The sequence below is a fragment of the Lepisosteus platostomus genome, chromosome 15, assembly GCF_059453375.1.
Source record: "Lepisosteus platostomus isolate fLepPlt1 chromosome 15, fLepPlt1.hap1, whole genome shotgun sequence".
NCBI classification, from domain to species: Eukaryota; Metazoa; Chordata; class Actinopteri; order Semionotiformes; family Lepisosteidae; genus Lepisosteus; species Lepisosteus platostomus.
Genome location: NC_142625.1, coordinates 26,362,138 through 26,386,452, shown reverse-complemented (window position 1 = coordinate 26,386,452; position 24,315 = coordinate 26,362,138). Strand labels below are relative to the sequence as shown.

General features: G+C 46.7%; 1 protein-coding gene across 11 annotated transcripts in view; it reads left to right on the top strand.

Annotated features, from left to right (window-relative positions):
• Positions 1 to 24,315, top strand: part of raly (RALY heterogeneous nuclear ribonucleoprotein) — a 59,356-nt gene that overhangs the window by 1,890 nt on the left and 33,151 nt on the right. For 8 of the 11 annotated variants that reach the window (XM_088607834.1, XM_088607831.1, XM_088607835.1 and 5 more), the window contains one exon: positions 8,905 to 8,983. The exons of 2 other annotated variants lie outside the window; for them this stretch is intronic. The gene's annotated coding sequence lies outside the window, so the exon portion shown is untranslated. Of the gene's footprint in view, positions 1 to 8,904; positions 8,984 to 16,437; positions 16,562 to 24,315 lie in introns of those variants that run through there. One more of the 11 variants, XM_088607838.1, reaches the window with a different exon arrangement.

The following is a 24,315-nucleotide window of genomic DNA, read 5'->3' as shown; positions in this document are numbered from 1 at the left end:
GGTTTTCCAGTCCGAAAATGAATCCCCTCATAAAGTAAATTATAGATGTATTGCCAGTTGTCCTTCGTAGATCATTAATGTATTTTTCCTACCGATAGCTGACAGCCTCATCTGAGTTACAAGCTTTAACTGGGAGTCATTTTTTGCTCTTTAGATGTTTAAGAACATCGCCTCATTATGGTGCTTTTTAATCATTTATTAACCAGGGTGAGCACTGATCTCTGCTGTGCAGCTGAAGAGCAGAAACCCACAATATGCCCCACAGCTGTCCCTGCTGAAGATAGACTCCTTCTGCAGGAGTGATGCACGTGCAGGCTGTGTGCGTGAAGCGATCCGTAGGCCAGCTTCTCCAAACACCAGAGGAGTCTCTCCTGGAAGCGGTTCTCTCGCGGGGGCGCCGGGTCTTGATGTCTTTCCTTCAGCTTTCAGCTAATGAGCTGGACAGCTGCGGACATGTGCCTCTACCGGATGTGCTTGAAATTCCCTTTGAAAGTGTGTGTGTGGTGCTGCCCCGCTGCTTGAGAAGAAAAGTTCGGGTCTGTTAAGCGAGAGCTCGGCGAGGAAGCAGTCCAGGTAGCCTGGCGTCCCAGGAGAGCTCCGGACCCGGAGCTTTCCTGCTGCCTGTTCGGCTGAAATCTGCAAAGGCCTTGACAGGGCTCCTGACCCGGTCCGGTCAGGCCTGAGCAGCGAAGCGAGGGATAGGAGACCCCAGGTGAGACAAGTTGTTATTACAAGTGTCTTTAGTGGACCAGTAGGTCCACTGTATCAGGACCACAATTTACAAACCAATACCCTAGCATGGTGACCGGGGGTAATAGGCGCTGTCTTCTGAATGAGATATTAAAACGTCCTGTATTCATGTCCCTATGAGTAGGGGTGTTTACCCTGGTGTTCTGGTTGTATCCCATTCTGGGCTTGAACAGTCTGGTGCCCCTGAAGTTCCCTTGTAACTCAGCTGATGCAGCAGTTTCTCACTCCTCCCCTTGATCCACTCTGTCTCCCAGGTGGGGGCTGCTGGTGCAGAATGGCCGCTGTGTGTCTCCCAGGAGGGGCTGTATTTTAGTGCTGGGTTGGAGTGTGTCCCTCCTGGAATTAAAAGCTATATATAGTTAAAATAAATTATGATTTTTTTCGTACTTCTCAGTTTGGTAACATTTTGTTTATTTGAAAAAGAAAGTCTTGCTGTAGTGTTTCTTTGATTGCCTCCACTGTACTGCGTACTGAGAAGAGCGCTTTCTTCCTCTGCTCAGTGTCTCCTGGGAAAAGAACAAGGGCTGGACTAGGAGAAAGACTGTGCCCACCGCCAACTGGAAACGGGCTGGTTACAATCTGGAAATCGGTACCAACTAAAGAACCTGATCAATCAGACAATTTAGGGCAAGCCTTTGGAAGGGGCAGGATTGATCAGAATCTCAGCTGTCTGCCTCCATGATGCTGTCAGTCAGGCTTATCATAGTGAAGGCAGTGAGGGGAAAAAGCCCATTCAATGCATCTGGGTGTTTCCATCCTTTAACACATAATTGTTTCCTGAAATAGTGTCTAAGCTGATCCAGAAGGATCTCAATGAATCTGCATCAGCCTGCTTCAGTAGAACAGTGTGCTAATCTGTCAGCGCTGTGATGGATGAGTCTCAGGAGCTACATCTATCCTAGCTTTTTGCACCAGAAGCATAATTTGTATAATTTCAGTGCGATGGAAATGAATTCTTTTAAGGCTGAATCAGTGTCAACACAGTTTTGTTTTTATTTCAAGTGATCCTCCTCCTTGACTCCCCCTGGCCCCCCAGTGCTTATGCATGATAAGACTATTTGAGCACACAAGAAATCCACAATAAACACAGGGAGTCTTTCCAGCTTGCATTGCCAAGTGCAGTGTGACCTGTGCATGTGTCAACATGTATACAGTATATAAGATGTTTGTTTTAGATGTGTGGTAGGAAACAAAGCAATACAGCACATTTATTGTGGAGATTTGAGGTCATATAAGTTAAAAAAAAAAGTTTCTGCAAAGCCCCCTGCTGCTTGAAGTGCAGTCAGCAGACAGCTGTTTTCTAAATGTAACTTCCTCCTGAAGGGTGATGAAGGCATCTGTTGTTTCTTAGGAGCAAAGTGTCAAAGTAGGAAATGAGTAATACCTGTGGAGTTTGTTCAGGATTGTTTGAAGACTGATCTCAGTGAAGCTACAGAGTGTAATCAGTCTTTGTGCTGCAGGAACCTGCAGCGTTTTGGATTGGGTTTCCTGTGTACCTCTTGCTCCAGGTTCGGTTCACCTTCGATATCGGGACCATTTCTCTCGGAACCAGAACAGTTTGATTCTTTCCATCATCAGTGCTTGTAGTGTTCTTGCTGTTTTAAACTTTTCTTTTGGTTGGGTGGGTGTATGTGTTTCGATGGCTGCGTTCGCCTTCTGTCTGAGATGTTATCTGTCACAGCATGGACGTTCAGCAGTGGCAGCAGGTGTTTATTAATGACCCGGGAGGGGTGCGTCTGCAGGATATACTGTATATTCAACAACTAATCAATTCATAAGTCCACCGTGCGTCAGGAAAATCCCCAAATAATCATTTATATAGTAAGTCTGACTGCAGTTATTTGGTCAATCTTGGTTAAGACACAGTGACTGCATCTGCATAATGAAAATCACCTTTTATTCTCTTTGTTTGAATGCTGTGAAAATCTGCTTGACCCCCGGCTGGCGGTGCCTTGCAGAGACACTTTGTCCTTGGCGAGAGCGGAGTGTGTGCTGGGGGTGGGGGGAGGCGTCCGTGGGTTCGACATTAAGGGAAAACAGATGGAGAAGAGCTGCCGATAAATCAGCCGCCCTGAGACAGATAAGGCCGGTTTCCAAGTCGTTCTCCATCTGTGTCTGGTTTAACTTTGTATTATTTAGAAAGCGCAGGTGTGACCGGGCCTCTAAATAAGACAGACTGTTAAAAATCCGGCGAGCTTATTGCTTCCTTCATCGGCTTGGTGCTGCGTTAATGGGTTTTAAATGAGGCACAGAAGATAAGTCTTAAAACGGCAGCTGTGGGGGCTCCCCAGTGGCTCAGGTAGGAAAGACGCGTGTCAGTGAGCGAGCCGAGCCCTGTGGCCCTGGCATCGCCGGTCCGAGTCCGGAGCGTGCTGGGTGCCGGCTGTGCCTGGGATCCCCTGGACAGGGGTGCTGCGGGGGCTGGTGGGGTGTCGCGGGAGCGGCGTGTGACCCGCCACAGGATGCCCGGTCCGCTGCGGGGCGCCGGGGAGCTCGCAGTGTGTAAAATGGCAGATGGCTCAAGCGCCTGTGAGGAGAGTGCGCGGGGTCCTCGCTCTCTCCGTGCTGCTGCCAAGTCCAGATTGTGGGGGTACACCAAAGGGAAGAGCTGGAAAGTCCCAGTTTGTAAAAGGCGGAGAGACAAGGACATTATTTTCTGGTGTGGCAACAGGGACAGTGTGTGCATTGATGAGTGCAGTGCTGAAGAGGGCATGGAGCTTGACTGGGACTACGTGCTGTGGGTTGAGTCTGGGGATTTCCCGGAGAAGAACGCCTGTCCAGGACTGATTCCTGAAGTTGCTCTGCAGTGAGAAAATGTCTCATAGAGACAGGATAAGCTGGAGACCTAAAACTCCATCTAAAACTATGGAGGCTGGGGGGTAAGCCTTCAGAACTGCTATCCAAAACCATTAGCCCGGAATGCAAACAATTTCCTGGATTTTTTTTTTACAGGGCTGTTTCTTTCTCGTGAAAGTTAATGCACTGCTAAGTGACAGTTTGGAGTCTGGCCTGGCCTGGAAAAGGGGAGATTCATTGTCAAGTGCTTTCTGTACAGCTGTGTTCAGCACAAAATGCATAAAAGTATGCAGGTCCACCATGCTGCTCTATGTGGGCCAACCTCTATTCACTGTATGGATTTCTTTTATGGTAAAATGTTTTAATCAGAGGGTTCGGTGGAGTAGTGGCTTATGGAAGATGTATTAAACAGCCAGGGATGGAATTTCAGCAGTAAGAAAAAAAGACACAGGCTTAATTTTCGCTCCGTGCTCAACCATTTAGATTTCAGGCTCAGTGAATGCAGTGCTGGGGCTGTAAAGCAAGATTGGCCTTTCCCTTTGATCAGAGGCAGCCTTCTGTGTGAAGAGAGTTTCAGAGCCTCAGCTAGCCACAGTCTTCACTCTCCGGTGCAGTAATTGGATTTAGGAACTGCGTTTCTTATAGACAAAGTGTGAGATGGCTGTACAGTGTGTTGTCATTATATGGAAAGCTTTCTTAACAAAAAGCCATGTGTAGCTTGGAGGTGAATAGATTCCTCCTGCTGATATTCTCATCCCTGTGTCTGGTAAGGAAAAGACACTACAGTTGTCATTTGTTTTCTCTCTTCCTCTTCTTGTGCTTTCTTTCTCAATTGCTCCCTTTACATCTGTCAGTTTATATAATGAGGTACAATTAGACTATTTTAAATGCAGTTTTTTTTCCAGCCCTGACTGCGTGAGCCTGGCAATAATAATGAATGAATAACCGTAATAGGAAAAGTTGACATACTGATAATACCACTTAAGTAATGGCTTCACTTTTGAAAGCTGCACAATAAAATAATGCTGTTTAAAATATCATCCAATGGCACACTAGATGTAACATTACAGGTATTGCTATTATAAGCTGAATGCTTTTAATCTTATTTATGTCTATTATGCTCTGGAGGTCTGAAGTCTGCTATTTCAGTAGCACTTTAAATCCATAACACACACCAGCTTTAAAATAAAAAAAAGCTTTAGGTTTCTTTCTTGGTCAAACAGCATCTCTCTGATGAAACTGCGACTCTGCCTCGTGTCCTCCGCATGAGAGGGCCAGCAGTGTGACTCCTGTACAGGGAAACTTGGCTGGAGGAGTGGAGGTGGGATCACAGAGCACGCAGGCTGGGCTCACTGCCTTCTGCAGCTCTGGGTTTTGCAATCCAGCGGTTCCTCTTGTGTCAAGATGGGTCAGAATGTTGCAGTCACGTGTGCAAGAGCCACAGGGGCACTACTGCCCCCTGCTGGTGGAGCCCAGTGCCTCTTGTTGGTAAGAGATCGGCAAAGCACGTCGGCCCACAGACACTCAGATGCACCACTCTGACGTGCTCTCGCTGTTGCCAGGGGCGAAACCAGGGATCTGAAGGTCAAACTGGACAGTGTGCATGGCCAGGGGTCAGTGGCCCTGTAATGTTGATGCGAAGCAGCCCTCTAACCCCTGTTTCTTTAGGCTGCGCTGCTTGTGCTGGCTGCTTGTTGCTGTCAGGTAGACAGGACATCACAGCGGGGATGGAGAGAGCTGTAGCTTGGTGCTGGAACAGTCAGTACAGAATTCAGGATATCAAAGCTGATGAACTCCCTTGGATTCATGCTGTGGTTTCGAGAGCATGCCGGGAGTTTCCTGATTCCATGTGTGCGCGCAGCATTTCGGGAAGCGAGGGGCTCCTGTGACTGGGGTCCACGTCCCCCCGCCTCATGTCTGCCCTTCCTCGGGGGTGGTTGTGTCACCTTGTTCGTTCTGCCTCTGTCTTCTGCACAGATGGAAAAGCTGTGCTTGCCTGGGATGGTGCGGAAAGGTTTTGCTCTTTGGCATCGACCCTGTGTTTGTGTGCGTGCTTCAGCTGTTTGTTTTACTGAGGAGTGCAGCCGTACTCGCTGTTCATCCACTGTGAATATGATTTATTAAAAGCTAAGGTCCCAATTCTAAAGAAGAGTGACTCACCACGCCATCGATCAGCCCCTCACCCGCCAGCCGGCGCGTTTATCGTTCGGTATCCGAGAACCATTTTCAGCTTGGTTTGTGAAGACTAAAGATAGAGATATTGCTGTGTTGCTCTGATGTATAGAGAGTACTGTATATATATATATGCATCTTTTGCATTTTCCCCCATGTTTTTAATCTAAGCAGTGCAATCCTTAGAATTGAAGAACAAGCTTCTATTTAGCTCAGTCATCTTACGAGGGTTATAGCAATGGTTAAAGTGTGAAACTGATCACGCTATATTGCTGTTCCCTGATTTCTCAATTACAGTATTTAATTAGTTTCTGTATTCTTTGTTAACATTAATTATTGGAACCAGGCTTCTCTGTTGTCGCTCTCTATCAGTCCAGAGATTCTTCTGCTGCCTGCGCCTGAAATACAAAGACGAATGTGAAAAGTCTGTGTGGTCCGGCTCATTGCACATCCCAGGCACGGGAGCGGTGTGGCGAGGTGGCTGGAGCCCTGGGCTTGCAGCTGGAGGACTGTGGGTCCAGATCCCAGGTGGGCACACCCTGGAGGAAAGGCTGTTGTGCTCCTGAGCAGAGTGCCTACCCCCGGATTGCTCCGGTATAATGCCCAGCTGCATAAATGGATCCCGATGTGCGTCACTTTGGATAAAAGCATCTGCCAAATAAATTAATAATAATAAAAGCCGAGTTCTACCCCGCAGTCTGCGCTCGCACACAGCAGCAGCCACTTAGTTAATGGCAAGAGAAGAGCGCGCTCTTCTTTTCTCCAGCAAACGCTCCCGCCTCGGCTTGACATTCCGGCAGGCGGGACAGAGCTGTGGGCCGTGTAGCCGACAGGGACGTAGCGCTGATCGGATGTGGGGGACCAGTGAAGTTCTGGATCGGAGGGCTGTGGCTCTCTGCACGCCAGGCCGCCGTGTCCCGGCAGCGTGTTGCCGCGGAGGCGAAGGCCTTTGGAAAGGGCTGGCGATGTTCTGTGGCAGGCGTGCGTCCCGGGACTGGGAATATGCTGTACGACTGGGGCATGGAAAGCGAAAGTGTGATTGAGACACACACCTCTTGCACAAAGCTAACAAAAGTAGCCTGAATTACTAGTTTAGCATGCATGGGCATTCAACAGACATGGTGTGTTAGTGCTGTTACTGGAGGCAGCAGCATCATAAAATGCAAAGGATCAAGTAAAGGTTTGTTCCATGCTGAAAAGAGAAGAAAGGAAAGGAAACACAATTCTTTTCAGCAGGGAATAAACCTTTACTTGTTCCTTTACAGCCTACGCATGCTGACGCAGCTCCTGACTTGAACTGCATCATGAAATGTACAGTAAAGGGAGCATTTTAAAATACTCGAGCTGGAATCTGTAATGTGCAGCACTGTCACCCGTGCTCTGCGTTCAGTAGTGTTCTACAGGAACAGACTGGCCTCCTGCTGCCAGAGCAGACTGATCCATTTCAGGTTTTATGAGCTGCAGGCAAGAGCTCAGATTTTCCTGACAAAGCAGGAAAGCAATATATTATACATTCATTTTTAAGCCATTAAACATTTTGTTTTGTTTTTTCATTTGTTTATTGATATTTACTAAAGTAAAAATAAACTAACTGTCCTGAATGTGCTCGTACTAAATCTCTAAATGCGAAATTGCTGTTTTCCTAAAAGAACATGCCCTGGCTTTTATTCCTGAAAGGTGTGCAGGGCGCAGGATGTGATCAGGGTTAGCGAGATAAGATAAGTCAATCTCGACTTGAGTGGCCAAGTGAGGAAAAAAACTCAAGATAAAGCACTGAAGAAATAATTCAGAGATAAGATTCCACTACTCTGGATGGAATAAAAAAAAATATTCTTTGGCTGCCAAAGTCCCTGTTAGCAGTGCTAGCTGTGCGCTAATGGGAAAACAAGTAGAAATCTGTAGAGCTTTCCCCAGAAGCATGCTGCAGAATTATTTGCAGAATAGCTTTCGTTCCATCAAGCTGCACAAGACTGAGCCACAGAATGTGACCTTTTACGGAATTTAGAAAAGACAAGGTCTTCTTGTGCCGGTGGAGGGGGTGAATGTGCTGTGCAGAGACAGCCCTGCGGTCTCCCTCCCCAGGGGGACCCCACCTGCCTGTCTGGCGGGGACTCTTCCAGATTCATCTCTCCAGGGATCCTAACGAGTCTCCGCTGGCCGGGATTGGATGCCAGGTTATCTCTCCAGGCCTGCCAGCATGTCAATGCTCCTGGCTTGCCCTCATCAATACTCCATCCAAGGAATGTGCCCGGCGTAAGGCGCTTATCGCTGACGCGCTTAACGAAAGCGTCTGATGGCAGGACTGAGGCAGGGGGGGCCGGCTGCTGGTTTAGGGCAGGCATTGACGAATCGATTATCGTGGCCCCTGGGTAATGGGTTATCTGTATTGACCATCCGCGCACAACACCTAACGCAGATTTATCATTTTCCTCCAGTGTACGTCGCTATTAATCCAACAGTTTGTTCATTAGAGGAGAAGGGGGGGATTTGTTACCTTTACTGCTTTATAGATCTACCTGGACTATTGTCGTGAGGATAGTAATAACGTTGCACATGTTCATAAACATTTCAGAGCCGGAAGATCCTAGTTCTGCTGTTTTCTTCTGGACTAGTTTTATTTTTTTCTGTTGGGAACAGCGGCCTGCGGAGGGGAAAAGCTGTGTCCGAGGCCTCTGTTCTCCCTGACGGGGAATGGGGGTGTCTACTTCGCTGTCCCAGTGTTGGCATGCTGGCGGTGGTATCTAAGTGTTTTTGTGCTACTCTGCACAGACACTGTGAGCTTTATTAAGGCCGATCCGTCTCTGGAGCCCGAGATACCAGCACTTCAACACACAAGCTGATGGCAGCATTTCTGCTGTGCGTTCGAAGATGTGAATCTTTAGAGGTTTTGGAGGGCCATTTATAAGACTCAGCATCAGTTCAGGAGTAAAGCAATTTATCTTATTGATCTCTGCTGAAACACTACTTTTCTCATGGAAGTAAACTTATTGTTTTTCTTTTCATCAATAGTAACTGTAATAATTGTAATAATGATAATAATATCTTTTTTTAAAAGAAACTGCTCTTGCCGTCTTGATGCGTGAGATGTAATGAGATTTTGGGAGTGGCGATCGGCGCTCCGGTCTGCTGGAAGTGGCCGTTTCACTCCTTCACACAGCCAATCACCTCACTTCTTTTAAATTGCAGGCCCCCCACTAGACTCCGGGCTGCGAGCACTCGGACTGCGTTCCAAGTATCAGAGCGCCCTCCTGCCCAGAGTAGACAGGTATGTGTGCGGATCAGCCCCTGAGAACGCAGGACAGGCTCGAGACCAAGAGGCCGCCCTTCTGCACACCTGACACACCTGGCTGCTCGTGTCTCGTTGATCCAGGGGTCTTGTCCATCTGGGATGTGGGATGTGGCCTGTCAGCGTGTCCCATATCCCCCTGCTCCTCTCGGCTCTTCGTCCACTCTGTTTCCCCAGGGCTCCTCCTCTGTGTCCCGCGGTTGAAGCAGAGGTCGGGTTCCCTTGTTAGGCAGGACGGGGGAAAGTTACATAGTCCCTTCCGTTCACCCTAGGCTTGGACAAACCCCGGCTTGTTTGTATGATGTATTTTGAGGGCCTTCACTTGAGGTTTTCACTTGGTCGAGCACCAGCAGGGTGCTCACAGCTTTACGAAGGGGTAGATTATTGATCCTGAGATCGCTTGTGTTAACAAGAGAACTGCAGAAATCTGCAGCTCTCTTGCAGTAAAACTCTAATGGAAACAGAATGAGGATGATGTCGAAAGTATTGCTTCATAAAAGTTAAGAAGCAGCATCGGTTTGGATTCATCTTTATTATTTAAGAGTGGTTTAGGAATATCATGTGTGAGCTTTTATTTTTTTTTGGTTTAGGATGCTCCTAAACAAAAAAAGCTGTAGGAGGTGGGTGATGTGAATGAAGAAGCTCTCGGTTTAGACCTCTAGAGTGGTTCTGTACAAGAACTGGGAAGAGAAAATAATCTACACAAGAATCTGCAGGGAAAAATATTCTGGCAAGGTTTTAACCTTAAACACACGGCTTTATGGAAAGAACTTTCCAATTAAAGGGCAGGTGTGATTAGGGCTTAAAGCAATCATACAAGCCTTGGATTATTAATATTTTCAGTAACTGAGTATAATGAAATAATTTTGTAATTTTTTTTTCCATCTGCTGTCTAGCTGTTAAGAGCATGTTATTATACCATGTCTGTCCTAAGCAGTATTGGGAAAAATCCATATTAAACTATATCCACCCTGGTGAAGGCAGCACAGAAACGCAGGGGACAGAGGCAACACTGAGCAACACCTGAAAAACCCTTTTCTGACAGACAGGATGTGAGCGTCCCACACAAAAGTCTCCTATCCCTGCCGCCTGCTTGCCTCCTTGAAATTAGGGAGTCGCAGTGGCTTCTTCATCCATCACCTGTTTCTGATTCAGCAGACTGGTAATCCGCTCCCCTGCCTTCCCTCCCGCATGGGAGCTGGGAGATAAGGGCATGAAAATCACGACGAGGGATTTTCACTGTAGGAGGGAAAGCAGGCAAGTCCATCGCAGACGTGGCGGGACGGCGCCCCGTTTCCGTGTCAGAGGTCGAAGGTTTCGGGGTGTCCTGCTGATCGCGGCTGGGGGTACTCGTGTCTGGGGGCAGGGGTGCTTTGTGTTCAGGTGATCCTCTGTGGGGATCCTCCTCCTGCACCCCAAACTCCTCGCCCGCCTGACCCCACCTCCCCCCATCAGTCGCTGACACCGGGAGAGCAGGGACAAATAAGACGGATGATGAGTGCATCTAGAGTGAAAATGGTATAAAAACGTTAGTCAGGCGTTAACATTCGTCAGACGTCTCCATTCCAACGGTACACATTTCTCCTGGGCTCTCGCCTGCATAGCGAGAGGCTGGAGGAGTCATTTGCTTGTGCAGTCAATTAACAGTCTAATTTGATATCGGAATGCAGATATGTCATGTATGAGAGAAATAATTGCTTGGTGATGGAAGAATATCTCATTACCACCTTATTGTTTTTTCATCCAATTATCTTATAGTCTAAATCCTAACGTATGTATTTAATACGGAGCCTTTTGAGAATATGTGTATTGAAAACAAAAGGTGTCTTTCTGGCGATACTTCCTGGTTTTCCAGGACATTATCACGTGCTTCAATTACTTTGTGTCTGACTTCCCACGGCACAAGAACACCCTGAATGCTCTTGGACAAATTGATATCTGGCATATCGTATCTTTGTTTCGTATCGTACCATTTTAGTTAAACTGTTGCACCTTGCTGTCTTAGTTAAGAAGAGTGTAGTGGGTAGAATTTTTAAAGCTTACAGTCACCAGTGAAATGTCTTGAAGGCAGTAGTCTAGGGCGGCAGCTTCTTTGCATTTTGAATTGTGTTTTTGCTGCTTTAAGTTGTTGCAGCTTTGCAGTGCTGGCTCATATTTTGAGGTAATACCAGCTTCCAGGCTTTCACACTGCCCTGTAATTTCATTTTTTTTAATACTGAAAGCACCCAAATTATGACAGAGCAGCTGCATGTGAAATGGACAGGACCACAATTGTGTGCTTTCCCTTCAATCAGAATGAAGCATGGACAGCTCGTCTTGTCCCCCACTATAATTAGCCTGGTGCCTCTCCCCCTGCAAGTGTGCGCTGTGATGCCCCTCTGAATCATTGCCTCCTAGAGCTTTACAGATCGGCGAGGCAATTAGAATTTCACTGAGCTTTGATTCTCGATTGATTTGTTTGTGATAATTCAATTTAGAAGCTTGTTTCCTCTCGGATTGCGAGATGGGAGGAGAGGAGAGGGGGATGGAAACTATGACAGATGCAGACTGCCTGCGGCCTGTTTGCAGAGCTCTGCCGGGAGAGATACGGGCCTGGAAAGCCGTGATGGAGTAATATTTTATGTTTTGTGGTTGGATTTTTGTTATCATGAGAACTTGCAAGAAGTGGCACCCTTCTTTCACTTCTCAATAAATGCCAGTCTGAGTCATGCATGACGGCTAACGTGAAATATGAAAATGTTTACTGGCTAGAACAGGGTATCAGTGAGACATTGAGCTATTTGCAATCCAGAATGTAACTAAAACAGTTCAACACAGGGCCTTGTGGATGGGAGGCATGTGATCATGTGGTCTTAGTGTGATCTTGTGTAATTCACTCAGCAGAATAGTGTCAGGTTGCCATGGAGCTCTAAATACTGTATCGTGTTCGAAAGAGGAAAAAGAGCGACAGGCTATCAAGTGCCTGGCGAAGTCCATAAACGGTCAGTCAGAGGGAAGACTCCGGGGTGAGCTGTTGGTGTGTGGGAGAGCAGTGGGTGTGATCTGTGCAGCACGCCGCATGAGCACCGCCTGGATGGCACGCCTGTGTGTGGTCTCCATCCGGACGCAGTAGAAGGTGTTTGTGCCAAGTCTGCGCAGTTTTCTGTCGGCATTGCTTAGGTGTTCGAAGAAACTGATTTAAAGGTCCACACTGTTATGTCAATGTACAGGCCTGTCCTGTGAGTCTCAGGCCTGGATTGTACCGCAGCTCTGCTGTTAGGTATGCACTCCTGTCCTCTTTGCTTGAATTTCACAGTTCCTCTGCAATCTTCCATCCTTGCTTCTAACGCAATAGCTTTTATCTTTAGGGTCATAAGGGGAATAAGCTTATTTACGCAGAGTACTTATTAGAGCAATTATTTCCCAGTATGGAAAAATATGTTATTTTACAGTGCTAAAGTACAGTTGTACAATACAGTTAAACCTCTGCACTCTTTTATTAAGGCTTCTAGGGTTTGATTTTAAATTTAGTTAGGCTTCAGATATCAGTTATCAGATATCAAACTGTCTACATGTTTACTTGCACATTGTCTATTGTTTGTTTGTACATTGTCTTGATGCACTGTTTGCACTTTGTCTTGTTTTTTACACTTGTTTTACAATCGAGAGACTTTCTGTAAGTACTGTAAGAATTCCATTGTACCAGTACTGGTTACATATGGCAATAAAGTTCAAGTTCAAGTTCAGTTGTCTTGTTGAGGATTATCGTAGTACCACTGCCGATTGCACTTTCGGCCAGTACTCTTCAGTCTCTCCAGGGCACCCACCCTCTCCTCAGAATCATTACCATCCACCTTTTGAGAATCCTTTTGTTTTTCCTTTGTGGTGTGCACTGAGATTCATACCGCCTGACCCAGCATCACCTATATCGGAGGAATCGCCCTGTGCTGTTGTGTGTGGGCAGCTGCCCCTGCAAGCAGTGTCCCTCAGTCTGGCTCCCCAAGTCGTGATCCGGCGGCCACAGGCAGTTGCCTGTCTTTGTTTCCATCTGAGAAAGAACTGGACTTATCAGACCGTCAGCCTGTATTAGAACTGGGGCCGGACAGGAGAAATCTCTCTCTTCATCCATCTCCCTTTTCACAGTGCTGAGAGCTCCATAATATCTGCTGACACAGCCGTTGCTACGATATTTTGATCTTACAAGCTACTTCCTGTATTGTTTTAAGGGGGTTGAATATCTAAGACCACCAAAGTCAAATTTAACCTACAGTAAATGTGTCTTTTGAGCATCTGTGTGTTTAAAGAAAGATACTCCATGGTAATCTGCTAATAAGAAATAAAATCTACCAACAAAACTGGTAAGAATACAGGTGCTAGTGGATACCTCATCATCATAATATCAGGATTATTAACAAATAGTGGGAGTAGGGGATGGGAATGTTACTGTAAACAACATTTAAAATCACAAGGAATATAAATGCAAGAGTCTCTACCATCCTACATCTGTACCTGATAGTAAAGCAGGTACTAAGGTACTCTAACTCCAGGCCAGATCTCGTTCGTTACTGCTACAGTGTGCCAGTTCTCGGGAACGACTCCTTGCTTGTGGTGTAGGCCGGTGCAGTCCCTTGGCACACCTGTGTAGTTTGGGTGAAAGTTGCAGTTGCAGGGGATCTGCAGACGCTGATCACTGTCAGTATTGATGGTGGGCATGCAAACAGGAAGCAGCTTTCACAATGATCAATCTTTTCTCTATGTATATTGAATTACTGCCCAAAGAGAGCACGATGTAAACACTGCGTACAGAGACATCAATATCGTGTTTTTTTTTTATCCGATTTCCTCTTGGCCTCTAACGTTCCCAGCCTGCAGGGCTAACGAGCTTGTTTCAGGACGCTCAGGTTGCCGACGTGAGTTGGGATTTGCTTAAAGAACTGTAAGCTTTTCTGGTTGCATTGACTCTTTTTAAAAAAAATAAAGACACAGTACATCATCCCCATGGCTGTCTTTTTAATCAAAAAAGGTTAAAAAAAAGGTTAATTTGACCAGCAGTCTCATTACATGGGCTAAGCCCTTTCTGAAAATTCACAGTGTACAATAAATGGACATATCAAAGACTATGCAGTACATTTATTGTTAAGGTCAGCTTCCTGGGATCCTTGAAGAAATGGCTAGGAGGCTTCTTGGATTTGATTGGGTAGTTGTAACCAAGTGAATAAGTCAAGACGAATGGCTCTCATTTGTCGCTACTTATCACACTCTTGTCATAGACGTTTATGAGACTTGGTAAGCAGGGGAGAGAATGGTACAGAACCTGCAGCCTTAGTGTTGTAAAGACTGGCAAACAGGCTTGGCTCACATGAGAGTCTTTTCAGAGGAATGGACAAAGCTCACGGACAATACGCAAACATTTCAGCTGTGTCCAGTGCTGGATTCCTAGATGGCCTCTGTTGTTGTCGGTCTTGTGCTTCACAGCATCACTACAAGACCACATGTTCCACAAGCAGGTGCATGTCTGTTTTGTGCTGTCAGTACATGAGCTGGAAATCGCTCTGCATAGACTACCCCTGAGTCCATATTTAGTCCAGATCCGTAGCACGACAGCATGACCCCCAGCTCTGTGCTTCTGAGGGCTTCGTAATCCTAAACGTGATGCCGCTAATTGCTCGTCATTCTAGTTTTTTATTGTTGCAGCGCGGCTGTGGTTGCAGAGTTTCTCTCTCCTCAACGCCATGCGGATTAACGCTCCACTTCTAATGCGTTTGTTGGCTGGAAGACCGGCCGCCATCTGCCACATCAGTTTAGCTTCTTTCTTTCCCTCCTCATCTCTTCGCCCGACAAAAGCTTGCGTGTCGCTGGGCGATAATCTCCGGCAGCCCGCAGAGGGGGGCGCGCTGTGATTTAGAGAAATGAAGAGTTCTCTTAAGACCTTGTTTCCTCTGGGCTCCGGGATGGTTGTGGAGCCGATCTAAGTGGCACAAAGCCAAGAGAAGTTTAGATACAATATCTGGAGACGAATTTCTTTGCATACTCTTTTTTTTGCCATGTGTATTAATATTCACGCAGGCATCTTGCATATCTTGGCAGCACCTGGTTTAACTTCCAAAGAGGAAGTGCTATTGAAGCAAACTTCCTTAAACCGTAGTTCACCATAATTCCTGTGGACAGAACATACAGACTGCACTCTGGGTCTGGAATTGAACCCAGGGTGCCACCACACTGCCCACAGTAATAAACAAGCGATTAAAATAAGATGTAGTATTCGTGTTGGGCTGTCCTGTCTAAACTCTTTCGGAGGAAAATGTTTTTTGCCTGCTGCTCCTGACCTTCAGTGACAGGTCTGCTTCAGGACCGTGCTGGTGCTGTCCGGAACGCCGTGACCGTGACCGGATGTGAACTTCAGACGGTTTTTCCCTATTGTCTCTTGTGTTTTCATGTTCGTTGTTGTTGTTGTTGGAAGTTTCGGATATTATTTGCTGTATCAAACAACAAACCAATCGTAAGCCGGCTTTGTTTTTGCTGTGCCTTGTGAATCGGGCGCTGCGTGTGGGGGAGACCTAGGAAACGGAGTTGAAACTGCTGCTTCGTGGCTTGACCAGTGTCCTTGGACCCGTCTCCTGCCTTTCCACTGGGCTTTTACAGACTGTTCACTAACTCCTTGCAGCCTTTTGTTCTGCTGAAAGTGTTTCAACTGCCACCAAATGCAAGATTGTTGACCTAAAAAAAAATCAATCAGTGTTTTATTCCTTTGCTTTCCCATTGTATCTCTGCATAATAGGCCTTGTTATGTAAAACCAGGCAGAAAAAAAGCCATTAGCTGGCTTCCTCTTCCAAGGCCTCCTGCTTTCTTTTTATGATCTTTTACTCTTTCTCCGCTTCACACATCCGGGCCACAGCCTCTCTGTGCGCTCTTCTTGCTGTGCAGTTATCTCTATTAGCTCTAATTAAAGGGAATGTGTTAAAAGGGTAAAAAGTACTGAACTCATGCAGTATCAAAAGCTGACATGAGCTGTAATTTATTTCTGCCCTTTTCCCTCCTGCCGGTACCAGGTAATTCTGCTGGCTGTGGAAAGCCCAAGGTCACTCAGGAGGCAGGGAGGGTGCACTGTATACGCGCTGGTCCATCATGAGCTAAAGTAAGGAGACCTGGCCTCTTTCTGCTTAGTGGCCACCTGCTGAAAGTCAGGGCGTCTGAGAGCAGGAGTGCAGTTAGTTTGGTTCTGTTTCTGGGGTGGCAGGGAGGCTGAAGGGGGGAGTATAGGAAACTCAAAAATTGAAAATACTGTTCAATTTGTCCACGGTCCTCCAGCAATCAACAGCTAAAAAGCCATGTTCACTCCTTCGAAAAACGTCTCCTTAGATGATCCCCCCCTGTTCTTTGGTGTAACACTGTGCTCTAGCGTTTGGCTTTGTGTTGTTCAAGTGCAGCTCAAACGCAGCGTTCCTCACCAGCCCACCCCTCCAGTCAGATGTTTCACAGCCAAGACGCGATCGAGTCAGGCAGTTCTCCGTCCCCTGCGACTGCCAGTCCGTAGGAGGTTCTGTGACCCGGGTCATCGTCCGACAGCAGCACCAGACGTGAGCTCATTCTGTCCGTCTGGTCAACATGTTTGGCCATGTTCTTGTGTAGAGCAGTGACCACGGAATAAAGAAACCTGTCTCCAAATCCCACCCACACTCCCAGAAAGTGTGTAAAAAGGTGCCAGCAGCACCCCATGAGCAGGGTGTCCACACGGGACTGGTAACGGGTGTTTATGAGCGGTGAGGTATTGGAAAGCCAAACATATTTTGTCTCAGGAAAGGTCTTCACCTGTGACATTCAAAACAGTAACAGCTGCTTAAAGGTTGGTTCAAGGCCTCTAACAGAAAAACAAACAGTCCTTGGATCTGGCGTTTGATTTCTGTTGTTAATTGACTAGACTTATTCTGCATGTGGTGTGCCATTTCATTCACAGCATTTCCTTTCTCAATGACAGATGATGTTGCTCGGGGGTCTGTATTGCTCTGGAATCCTTTTGTGTGCTTCACACAGTCTCCCAAGGGCATCCCGCTGTTGGAAGCGGGAGCAGGGCAGATATTTCTGGCTGTGCTGCTTTACCGAAGGCGAAGTGAGCAAGAGTCCGTCTGGATTGGGAATCAAAATGCAGACGTTCTGCCGCACAGAAGATGTGCTTGATGGCACACGGGGGTCCTCCCATCTGCTCCGGGGAGGGCTGGTCCTGTGATGGTCACCCTTCACAGCAGGCAGCTCCTAGGGGCAGTACACTTCTAAAAGCCAGATGCTGATTTCCCCGGCCACAGTAACAATAATTGAGATAAATGGTACTGTATGCCCGGTGCCTTATTTCCATTCAAAGCTCTGCACGAGCACAACTGGACATTTCTCTGGGAAAAAAAAACAACAACTTCCAAATACAAGGTTTTTGTTAAACGGATGTAGCAAGGGTGGGTATAGAGTAACTGGCCAAGAGAGATAAGTCATGGTGCAATTAAGTGCAAGATAGTGGGTTTAAATCCCAGGTGAGACTCTGCTTGAGCAACGTACCTCACTACCTGAGGTATAAATGGGTGCGTGCGACAAATAAAATGATCAATAATTAGTAAGGATTTCCAAATAAAATCTCTTCATTTTTTTTTAATGCGGAGCAACTGTAAAATAGGATATACGTCCAAGCCTTTCCCATAGTAACCAGATACGGGCACAGTTTGTGTCCAGCGATTCTCTTCTGTTTTTCCTGGCTCTGGTGTGAGATGCAAACCTATCTCAGTGCTGTAATCACCGTGAAGTGCTTCTGAGATGCGCACGCTACAGCAGAACAGATAATCCTTGGCAACCGCAAGTCTTTCCTCGTCCAGGATCCTCAATGAAGGGGTAGCCTGTCCTTGGAATGGTGCAGCACTGGAGCCCATTCTAGAGCATTTGTTGCTTTTGTGATAGGGATGACAGCATGAGGTTTGGGAAAGCTGGTTTCCTTGTGACCCACAACTGAGTTCAGCCCTGGAGCTAAGGCTTGCATGGAGTCGTTCACACATGTCCACACTGGAAGCCCTGAGACGTGCCGTGTGGGATAAAGCTGCAAAGCATCCCCCCCCAAAAAAATGCAGTTTCCTTCGCTTCTTCTTTTGCAGCAGATGATCTTTATTTAAGTAAACAAGGGAATACAATAACCTTCTTTGGAGGCAAATCAGACTGCTGTCATGTTGATTCGCCTCTGGATGGGCTGTGTTCTGAAACTGACTCAAAACAAGCACAGTACCTAAACGTTTTTTGAGGTTATTTTATGGCCAATCTCCCGGTGGTTAGAAAAAATAAAATGGAAGAGGCTAGGAAGCCACTTTCCTCAGTGAAGCATATATTAGCGCTGATGACTGACAGAGTAACTTGGTTTTTATGACTGAGCTTGACAATTTGTGAACTTTCCTCTGCATAATTTAATTTTATTGCTTGGGGGAAGGAGGTGCAGTCTGTGGACGGGGGATTTCAGCGTTGAATTAAACAGTGAAGGATTTGTGAGGTACCTGCTGTTCTTGAGGCTTCGTCCTCTTCAATACAAGCTAGAAAAACTGTTGATCGACAGGTACACGGTTAAAGGGCCTGACTCTTGATAAATCAGGATACAATAAATTTGTAATGTGAAAACATACACTCATTTATTCTAATTTCTAGACACTGGGGGTGCACTCAGCCCTGGGCTGTGCTGCGTTGGCTATGCTTCAGGCTTGTGATCTCACACAGTGCCGATTTCGACCTGTGACGTTAAGGACCTTTTGACCGGTGCTGGAATGTCCCAGCAGCTTCTCCACACTTGTCCATGCTGTGAGAAGAAAGGATTTTCCTCTTACAACTATTCATCTTTTTTTTTTTTCCCCCAAAACTCAGACTTCTAAAAAAGTACCCAGTGTGTTTCATAACCAGCAGGTGATACTGTACTGAGGAAATGCCCTGGATTAGTTAAGGAGGGGGGTGTTTTCCAATTCATAGTTATTTCTTGCCACCTGTTAAGATGTGCAGCTTTCTGAGCTAAGCCGGAAACATTTTGCGTTATTCACAAAGACAGGTGGCTTTCTTCCCTCCGATTCCTGGTAATCGCAAGATGTATTTCCAAAGCCACTGGGGGCACGGCTCAGGAGCCATGAGAAAGGAGGGACTTGGACAGCACATTTATCTGAGGCAACTGAGATCCGAGCACATAAGAAATACCCTGCTATTAACGGAACCGAAAAAAACAACAACAGCAAAGTCTTATTTCATACAACTTCCATTACCTTGAGCATTGTAGCGGAAAAGCAGTCACCGTCTCACTGTTTCATTATAATGTGAAATGAATCACTCTATAAGTATCTGAAATGCCGTAATGTGTAAGCCCTTTCACTGTGTTCATTCATAATTCACTGTCAGATGTAAGGTATTGATTTTTTTTCTTTTTTTTTTTTCCCCACTGAGTAGCGTTTGCGTGGTAACACTGTGATCGCGGGGCGGTGCAGCTCCTGCAGAGGCCCTGCTCCGTCCACTGCCATGGGACTGGCTCTCCGTTCCAGCCTGCAGCCTCGTGCAGAGCCGCAGAGGTGCTCGCCAGCCTGCCCTGAGCAGGCATGCTTTAGTCTGACCTGCCTCCCGCTTCCCCTTTGATCCACCGGCAGAAGACCATTCCCACTTGATGCAGATGCACAGGTAGCAGAGTTTGACTTTGCCTTGAAGCAGTCGTGATCAACCAAATGGCTTATTGATCAGAACAGTTGAGCTCCGGTTTCAAATCACATTTTCCTTGACTCCAGCTGAGGCCCATTACCTTCTCATTCTTTTACTTTCATTTTGTTACCTTAACCTGTTCTGAAGTAAAACAGCACACTGGGGGGAGTTAATGATCTCAATTCCCGTTTAAAACACCTTCTTATAAATTCCCTCCTTCCCTTGCGGCAACTGGACGGGAAGAGAGAACTGCGTTTCGGCTGTTTATTTAGCTTAATCTCTTGTCCTTCACGCAAAGATTCAGCCACTGCTTTGCAGCGCTGCTTGACAATTAACAGCTGCATTCGGCCCTGAGAAACCCAGCAGGCTTGGTTGCCATCACGCGTCCTGCGACATCAATAAGCCACAGATTGAAAAGGAAGGCCTAGGAGTCACATTTTGTGCAAAGCAGAACATGATTAGCACAGACGAAAACGTGTAAAGAAAGCAAAGCTGCATCAAGTGCAATAAGGTAAGAAACAGTGCTCAGATAGCGTGAGGCTTGTTTAGAAAACGATGCAAGTACAGCCCTGGAAGCACAGAGGAGGAATGGCTTCTGGCTGTGGAGATGCTTGACACTGAATGACATCTGCCCTCTTGGGCCTGCCACAGCCTGGCCCTGTGGGAAACCTCGTGTTGATAAAAGAACAAGCTCACAGCAACCCCACAGAATCTCGTACGTCCTTGTCTGGAGGCTCAAGAAGTGCACAGCTCACACTTCAATGCAGGGGGCTGCATGTGAAGTCCATTAAAATAAAGTTGATTTCTGCCTTGTTCCTTGCTTTAGTGATTGGAGACACGGGAATGCATGGGAGAACTGGTCTGGACAGGCTGGTCAGAGACAGGCCCTTACTAGAGTTGTGTCCTGGTGGTCCGTGTCTCGCTGACCTCCCTAAACTGCAGGGCAGACAGGCTCACAAGTACTGGCGCCACGTTGCCCACCCAGGCTCAGTTAACTGAGCATAAGAGTGGATTGATACACTCTAAAAGGATTGACCTAGCAACCTTTTCCACGTGTTGCCATCCTAGAAAATCTGCAATCCAATTGTTCTGTACTGGCTTTCTGTTACTAATTCATCTGTAAAGACATAGCCACGTGTCTTTAGCGCAGCTTGAATTAATAAGTGTCTTCGATTGCGCTGTATCAATCAGTTCAGAGAAATGTTAATAGAAGAGAATTGCTTGATTTAAATATAAATTGCCTTTTTAATCTAGGCATGGTCCCTTTTGCTCACCAATGGTTAAAACTTGATTCCTGGGTTCAGCTTCTATAACCCTTTAATAGCAGTTCTTCACTGAACAATTATAACAGCTTCCATTCTCCCTATTAAATGCTGACTGTAGTCTTCAACAGAAGTATTGATATCGACAGTATCTATTATTTCTCAACCTTTTTTCTCTGTCCGCTACGTTACAGCATTAGTAAATTTTCATTTTTGCTGAAAATAAATTAAAACTTTTAAGTTTGACCTTAAAGAAAGATACTACAGGTGTTATACAGGAGGGAAGAGCTCTGTAGTAGTGTTGTATGTGCAGCAGGGAGTCTCTGTCCTATGAACTTGGGAGAAAAATGGAAAAATCAAGACGGAGCTGACCAATCCTGCGTCCAAAAGTTTGCTTTTGTATATCATGAGCTACTGCAAACAGGGCAGTCTCGCTTCAAATATTTGTTTTGCTGAAATGCAAATTAGGTGCTTTGTGTGATCCGCAAGCCCTGCACATAGATTTAAAAAACAGCTAAGAGAGCCTGACACAGACGTGAGGCGGAAAAGCAAACATCGATCAGATGGCGTCTTGTTTGCCAAATAGAAATGCAGAAAAGACTTATATCGTGAAAGTGGCACTAAAGCATGGGCCCCATAAATTTCTTTAGTCTAGCTTCCTGGATTGCATTTAGAGTGTAGGACTTTCACATTTCCTTTCCTTTTTACAATCGCCATTTATTTTTCTCATTGAAAACCCACGCGGTTTGAAATCCCCCGTGGTGTGCTTTTCACTCATGGGTTTGGACAAGAATGAGGTTCAGGCAGGCTCCCCCCTCCTCCAAACCGCCCACCTTCATTCCAGTCGTGTTTTAACACACGTGGACTGCACCGGCCTGGCTGGAGGTCCAGTGCCGATCGCAGGAGAGGCTCTGTGCCACTGAGGGCCAGGAGAGGCCAGCCTGGCCAGTTCCAACCTTACTCTGGCCCCTGCTCGGCTGATTCGGCCCTGCCCCTCCTGGAGTCCCAGTTGCATTTGGCTTGTGACGGGACGCAGGCTCAGACCTGTTCGGGTGAGCGCCCTACTGATTGAGCCAAGGTGGGATCCCCCTGGACTCTCACATGTTCGTTTGTGGTAAAAGAAAAAAATCTATTTGTTGCCTGCAAGGATTCATTCTGTGCAGGAAGGTTACCTGTTGCACTGCGACACAAGGGACACTTAGGTATCAGCTTCCTGAACTCGCCGAAGGTGCAGTGTTCCAGGTGCAAACATTCCTAACCCTGAACCTCCAGATATTAGTACCAAAGACCGCGGGACAATGCAGACTTTGAGTTTCGTGCTCGTTCAGGCTGCTGAGACCAGAACTGCGTGTCCGAACCCTCCTTTCCAGCACGTTGTTTGAGAAAGGCAAGACAAATTATTTAATCCTGACTTTTGGGGGGGGGGGGGAGTTTTGAAACTCCAGAAGCGGGAGTGCTACACTGAGCTCGGATGCAGAACGACACGTCGGGCATCACGTTTCGGAGGGAGAGGCTTCGGTGTTTAAGAAGGGGGACTTGACAGATTGGATCCAAACCAGGATGACAGCACACTGCAGCCAGCACTCTGGCACTGACCTTTAGAAGAGCACAGACTGTATGCAAGTGATCAGGAATATTCAGCAACAATTAGCGTCACATCAGTGCAGCAGGATGAAGCAAGTGCAGAGCCTCTGTGCCAATTACTGAAACAGAAATGTCAGGGCCTGGATCCCTGGTAGCGTTTTAGATGGCACTGTTAGATTGGAGGAGGAGGAGAAGAGAACTGAGGTATTTGGAGGCCAGCCACTGAGAAAGAAAGGGATGAGGCTCTTAAAAGTGTCGAAATTTTGCGTTTCAGAACCTACAGTTCACAGGAAGCAACAGGGATGATTTTTTCTGTTTTTCCAGCCATGTTGCAGGCTTGTTTCCTGGGTCCTGGCTCGGTGTTCTTATTTCTGCAGTTCTCGAATGGCTTTTCTTTCTCAGACGCTAATGAACCAGATTTTTTGTTTAGCTGACAAATCAGGAATGAACAGCTTGTCGTTTAATCAGGCAGTAAATCAGCCTGATTTTGAGGGAAACAAAAATGGAGATGAACAGGAAGACTAAAGTGTGTTTAGTCAAGATGAAGAGGAGGGGGAACGTGAAGATAATAAATTTTATGTTTCTTTTAACCTGAACACATCTCAGCCAATCTGCTCATTAGCACATAAGAAAGGTTACAAATGACAGGAGGACATTTTGGTCAGCTGGCTTGCTTGATTGCTAGTAGCTCATTAATCCAAGGAATTCATCCAGCTCCTCCTTGAAAGTAGCCAAGATATCAGCTTCAACGATAAGACTGCGTAGGTTGTTCCAACCTCCCACAAGCCTTTATGTAAAATAGAGCCTCCTGTTGTCCCATGTGCCCTTCAAGGCTTTCACAGAACTGCCACGGCAAGCCCAGTTGTAGCCTGCCATTCCAGGCATAGTGACAGTGTGGAAACCAACACTGCTGCAAGGTCACTCCGCTGTCTGGAGTTACCCCTCCGCCCGCCGTGTTGGAGACTGCGTGACGCAAGGGGCGGGGATACTGACAAGGGCTTCTGCCGCCAGTGGAGGAGGTCAGCTTTCAGAAGGTCGAAGAATGTGGAAACTGGGAAACTGGAGATGCCCTGTCAAAGACAGCCTCTCCTGGAGGAAGGGCCGAGTCGTTCCTTTACAAGCTCTGTTCACCGACTGCGTTACTGTATAGGATAAACGTTCAGAGAGGGTGCACTTCCTCACTAACCCAGTTTCACAGTGTCCCCCTGGTCTGCCATGGCCATGCCCTGCTTATGTTTTGCATATGTTGCTGTGTCCTGGGGTTTGTATGAAGCTTCACTGTACTTTCCTGTGCTCTGAGTTTGCCACAGTTGCATCCTGCTTTGCTATACTTTATTCCTCTTTGACCACAGTGTACCATTGTAAGCAGTTCTAAGAGAAGTTTCTCTCAGCTCTCACCTGTACCTTAATTTTGAAGTCTGTAAGAGGTTGGGCCAGGCTCTCTACCAGCTTGTGTCTTCAGCAGCTGTCTGCCTGTGGCCTGTCAACCTGCAGACAGGATCAGAGTGGGCAATTTTAAACTGACACTGATCTGCACAGTGCTAGGCTGAGTGACAGAGTGTCTCTGCAAGCTTCTGAAATTTAAACATTGTGGGTATCATGATGGCTGGGTGGTGTACAAATTGTACTGTGCCATACTGGTCTTCATAGCTGTTGTATTTGCTCCTCAAGCAATAGAACAACGGCAAGATTTCTGTGGTACAGCTGTACTCTTGTGGTGTACTACAGTATTCTTCAGCTTCTACTGCTGCTACCACTACCACTATTACTTCTACTAAAAGTGCTACTGCTGCTTC